Source organism: Cervus canadensis, chromosome 16, assembly GCF_019320065.1.
Source record: "Cervus canadensis isolate Bull #8, Minnesota chromosome 16, ASM1932006v1, whole genome shotgun sequence".
Taxonomy (NCBI): Eukaryota; Metazoa; Chordata; class Mammalia; order Artiodactyla; family Cervidae; genus Cervus; species Cervus canadensis.
The window spans coordinates 47,750,346-47,756,345 of NC_057401.1; positions in this window are offsets into that span (position 1 = coordinate 47,750,346).

Genomic DNA, 6,000 nt, shown 5'->3' on the forward strand with positions numbered 1-6,000 from the left:
TCATTTGTTGAAGAAGAAAGAGATGAATCTTCTACCTATATAAATATAAATTCTTCAGTGAAGGTGGTAAAATACAGAGGATGCACAATAGGAGAAACCTGTGTTTGGATGTTTAGTCACAAAGTCATGTCTGACTCTTTGTGACCTCATGGACTGCTCTGTCCATGTGATTGCCCAGGCAAGAATAATGGAGTGTGTTGCCATTTCTTTCTCTGACCTAGGGATTTAACTCATGTCTCCTGCATTAGCAGGCAGATTCTTTGCCATTGAGCCACCTGGGAAGCCTGAGGATAAATGTATGAAGGGCATAAAGGAAGTAATTATGGCAAGATAGATACAAATTACAGGATATTTTTTCTGTAAGAAATACCAACATGAACCCCAAAAAGAAAAAAAAAATGAAGAAGGTAAAAGCATTGTGTAATAATCACAGGGGCTTCCCTGATGACTCAGTAGTAAGTAATCCACCCGCAATGCAGGAGATACAGGAGGCTGGGGTTTGATCTCTGGGTTGGGAAGATACCCTGGTGGAGGAAATGGCAATGCACTCCAGGATTCTTGCCTGGAGAATCCCATAGATGGTGGAGCCTAGTAGGCTTGGTCCATGGGGTTGCACAGAGTCGGAAATGACTGAGTTTGCACAGCACGGCAGTAATCACAGAGATTGTTATGGACCAAACACATTTCCTCTGTTTTCTTGACTCAGCTTACCTTTCCCAACCTTTCCATTGATGTTGCATCATGGCTGGATTTTATCCAGTGGAATATAGGAATGTTAAACATTATTTTCAAGCTTAGCTCATAAACCACTTCCTCCATTCTAACACATCTCAACTCAAGGAGATTGTGCCCACTCAGGGATATATGGCAAAGTCTGAAGATAATTTTGGTTACACTGGGGCATGATTCACTTTTATCTGAATCTTAGAGGTCAGAGAGGTCAGAGTTACTGCTAAACATTCTACAATTCTAAACAGCCCTTAAAACAAACATAACGATTCAAAACAACAATAGGACTGAGATTGAAGAAGCCTGCTCTATCTTCTCTAATACTTCCAGTATATTGGATATCTAAAATAAATTTGGTGTTGAGAAATTTGTGAGAAAAAAAAACAGTACATTTCTACTATGGTTCTGTCATTACATATTTTCAATGCATTTTTGGTATAATAGCAACCATAACTAAACTAAAAGAGAGCTAGATTAACATATTGATATTAACAGGAATATAATGAGTTACTTCCTTCCATGGAAGGTAGCTGAAGAAAGAATTTTTTAAAGGAAAAAAAAGTAAACCCATTACAAGTCAAAGTAAAAATTCTGCTTGATTCACAGCTTTGATTTTTAGCTTTGAATGCTATTTAGAGTATTGCAATGAGAAATGGAAAAAAATAAACTCCCACATTTCTGAGGAAAGTGCAAATTAAAATTTTAAAAGTCTGCAATTTATTTTAAAGATATATCAAAACCTTAAAAAGATGTGTGGCCTAATTGGAATTTATATCAAGAAAAAAATTTATGAACTCAGTAATGTTTATCACAGGAATGTCTTATAAAGTACCACAATTTCTAAAAATAAGGTAGTTTTATAACCCCCATGGTATATATCAATATGATGAAATATTTTTAATCATTAATTATCATTGGTATTTTAAAAAGCCTATCATATTATATAGACATACATGCAAGTAAGCTAGAAAGAATTTATAATCCTAAAGAGAGAAATGGATATTTCTAGGAGGCAAAACGGTGACACTTTTAATTTTTTTTATTATTATTCTTACTTCTGTTTACTTAAATGTAATTACAAAATTGTATTATGGAAAAATACATATTAAATTGCTGTTAAGTCTGCATCCTGCTCAAAGTATGGGACCTCAGAGAAGTCTGCATGGTTTCCCTTGCAATGCTACCCACCAGTGTATATTTGGCTTTGAACAAAAGTCTTGCATTTTATCTTTTGCTTAACTCCTGACACAAACATTATTGTTGGCCAGCATACTAAAAGTCCAATAAATGGCTTAATTAATAGTGTAGAGAATGTATGGAAGAATTGGAGAGGTGATCCAAGCAAATATATAATGTATACTCTCCTCCACTGCTTGATAATTCTGACCTCTTTCCATGCCATAAAAATATTGCTGTATATCAGGAATAGGTTCAGCTGATCATAATATGAGACTCAAATTACAGTGGTTTACACGCTAGAGAATAAGCTTTGATGATGTGAGTGATCTGGTTTACCCATGTTGTCACAGTGGCAGGATGCCCTTCTTTTTAAAGACTGAATAATACTCAGTTTCGTGTATATATACAAACCACATTTTCTGTATTCATTCCTCTGTTGATGGAAACTTGGGTTGTTTCCATTCTTGGCAGCGATGAATAACGCTGCAGTGTACATGAGAGTACAGTTATCTCTTTGAGATCCTGATTTCAGTTCTTTTGTATTTATACCCAGTGTGAGATTTTTTTTTTTCTTTTATTTTTATTAGTTGGAGGCTAATTACTTCACAACATTGCAGTGGGTTTGGTCATACATTGACATGAATCAGCCAAGATTTTTGTATCATCTAGTGGTTCTATTTTTAATTTTTTAGGCAATTCCATACAGTTTCCCATAGATACCACACTATTTCACATCCCACCAACAAGGTACAGAATTCTAATTTCTCTAATTCCTCATGGACACTTAACGCTAAGTAAAATAAGCTAGTCACAGAAGGACAAATGCTGTATAATTTCACTTATATGAGGTATCTAAAGTAGGCAGACTCACAGAAGAGAATACAGTAGTGGTTTTCAGGGGCTGGGGGGGTGAGAGAATTGCAGCAATTTTATTCATTTGGTGTAATTTTCAGTTATGCTAGTTGAAGAAGTTCTGGAGATCTACTATACAGCATAGCGCTTGCAGTTAGCAATGTCACATTGTATATTTCAAAATGCATTAAGAGGGTAAATCTTAATGTTAAGAGTTCTCACCACCTACAAAAAAAGCAACAATAAAAATGGAAAAAAAGAGACACAAGCAAACTTTGTGAGTTGTCAGATACGTTTATGACTACCATCATGGCGATGGTGTCAGGTGTGTTGCGTATGTCCAACTCATCACTTTGTATTTCTTAAATATTTATATATCTTAAATATCAAATTAATTGACATTAATTAATCTGTTAAAGGAAGAAAGAGGAGGAGGAAGAGAAAGAAGGGGAGGGGGGATGAGGAAGAAGAAGAGAGAGAAATATGTGTGGAAGACTATGGTGATCTAATTTTGGTTCCAAGTTAAGAATTGAAATGAAGAACCAGTAATGTCCACCATGTTTTTACCCTTATAATTGATTCCATGATACTAGTTCATATATTGCAATAAATCTGCTAGTGATAAAACTGAGGGCAAAATATTTCTGCAGAATGAGTTTGTGTTATTTAGAAAAAAACCTAACTGGACATCAGAAGACCCTGGGACTCCTGTTTACATATCACTGGTCAGACATCGGTCACATGGTCACTTCTAGTTGAAAAAAGACAAGAGAATATAGGTTTTGGTATATTGCTGCCTTAAAATTGCTTAGTAAGGAGGAGGAAAGTAAGGAAAGTGTGAAGTGTTAAGTTGCTCTCTCATGTCCAACTCTGCGCCAGATGGACTGTAGCCCAACAGGCTCCTCTGTTTGTGGAATTCTCCAGGCAAGAATACTGGAGTGCTAGCCATTCCCTTCTCCAGGGGATCTTCCCAACCCAGAGACTGAACCTGTGTCTCCTGCGTTGGAGGCAGATTCTTTACTGTCTGACCAAGGGTAGGATATACATTGGGTGGTCAACTAGTTATGGCTGCCATGAATACATATATTCTGATTCTCTCAGATCTTCTATGTTCATATCCGTATCCTCCTTTTATAGTTCTAACCTAAATGTCTCTAATTATTAATTTGCATATATAACCATTTAAATATATCTAAACTACTTAAATAAATCTGAACTAAAGCATATCTAAACACTATAAGTGTTTCCCTCAGTTTAGAGAGATAAAGCCAATATTTCTAAGTTCATTTAGCACTAGTTCCCAGGTTGAAGCTCTGTCCTACAGACTACAAAAACAACTGTATTTTGACCAATGCACAGGGATGTTTGAGAAGAAACTATATTAGTATGCTGCGTTTGAGAATGAATTCTTTTTTTTTTTTTTTTTAAATTTTTTTATTAGTTGGAGGCTAATTACTTCACAACATTTCAGTGGGTTTTGTCATACATTGATATGAATCAGCCATAGATTTACACTTATTCCCCATCCCGATCCCCCCTCCCACCTCCCTCTCCACCCGATTCCTCTGGGTCTTCCCAGTGCACCAGGCCGGAGCACTTGTCTCATGCATCCCACCTGGGCTGGTGATCTGTTTCACCATAGATAGTATACATGCTGTTCTTTTGAAACATCCCACCCTCACCTTCTCCCACAGAGTTCAAAAGTCTGTTCTGTATTTCTGTGTCTCTTTTTCTGTTTTGCATATAGGGTTATCGTTACCATCTTTCTAAATTCCATATATATGTGTTAGTATGCTGTAATGTTCTTTATCTTTCTGGCTTACTTCACTCTGTATAAGGGGCTCCAGTTTCATCCATCTCATTAGGACTGGTTCAAATGAATTCTTTTTAATGGCTGAGTAATATTCCATGGTGTATATGTACCACAGCTTCCTTATCCATTCATCTGCTGATGGGCATCTAGGTTGCTTCCATGTCCTGGCTATTATAAACAGTGCTGCGATGAACATTGGGGTGCATGTGTCTCTTTCAGATTTGGTTTCCTCAGTGTGTATGCCCAGAAGTGGGATTGCTGGGTCATATGGCAGTTCTATTTCCAGTTTTTTAAGGAATCTCCACACTGTTTTCCATAGTGGCTGTACTAGTTTGCATTCTCACCAACAGTGTAAGAGGGTTCCCTTTTCTCCACACCCTCTCCAGCATTTATTGCTTGTAGACTTTTGGATAGCAGCCATCCTGACTGGCGTGTAATGGTACCTCATTGTGGTTTTGATTTGCATTTCTCTGATAATGAGTGATGTTGAGCATCTTTTCATGTGTTTGTTAGCCATCTGTATGTCTTCTTTGGAGAAATGTCTGTTTAGTTCTTTGGCCCATTTTTTGATTTGGTCATTTATTTTTCTGGAATTGAGCTGCAGGAGTTGCTTGTATATTTTTGAGATTAATCCTTTGTCTGTTGCTTCATTTGCTATTATTTTCTCCCAATCTGAGGGCTGTCTTTTCACCTTGCTTATAGTTTCCTTTGTTGTGCAAAAGCTTTTAAGTTTCATTAGGTCCCATTTGTTTATTTTTGCTTTTATTTCCAATATTCTGGAGGTGGGTCATAGAGGATCCTGCTGTGATTTATGTCAGAGAGTTTTTGCCTATGTTCTCCTCTAGGAGTTTTATAGTTTCTGGTCTTACATTTAGATCTTTAATCCATTTTGAGTTTATTTTTGTGTATGGTGTTAGAAAGTGTTCTAGTTTCATTCTTTTACAAGTGGTTGACCAGTTTTCCCAGCACCACTTGTTAAAGAGGTTGTCTTTTTTCCATTGTATATCCTTGCCTCCTTTGTCAAAGATAAGGTGTCCATAGGTTCGTGGATTTATCTCTGGGCTTTCTATTTCTGTTCCATTGATCTATATTTCTGTCTTTGTGCCAGTACCATACTGTCTTGATGACTGTGGCTTTGTAGTAGAGTCTGAAGTCAGGCAGGTTGATTCCTCCAGTTCCATTCTTCTTTCTCAAGATTACTTTGGCTATTCGAGGTTTTTTGTATTTCCATACAAATTGTGAAATTCTTTGGTCTAGTTCTGTGAAAAATACCGTTGGTAGCTTGATAGGGATTGCATTGAATCTATAGATTGCTTTGGGTAGAATAGCCATTTTGACAATATTGATTCTTCCAATCCATGAACACGGTATGTTTCTCCATCTGTTTGTGTCCTCTTTGATTTCTTTCATCAGTGTTTTATAGTTTT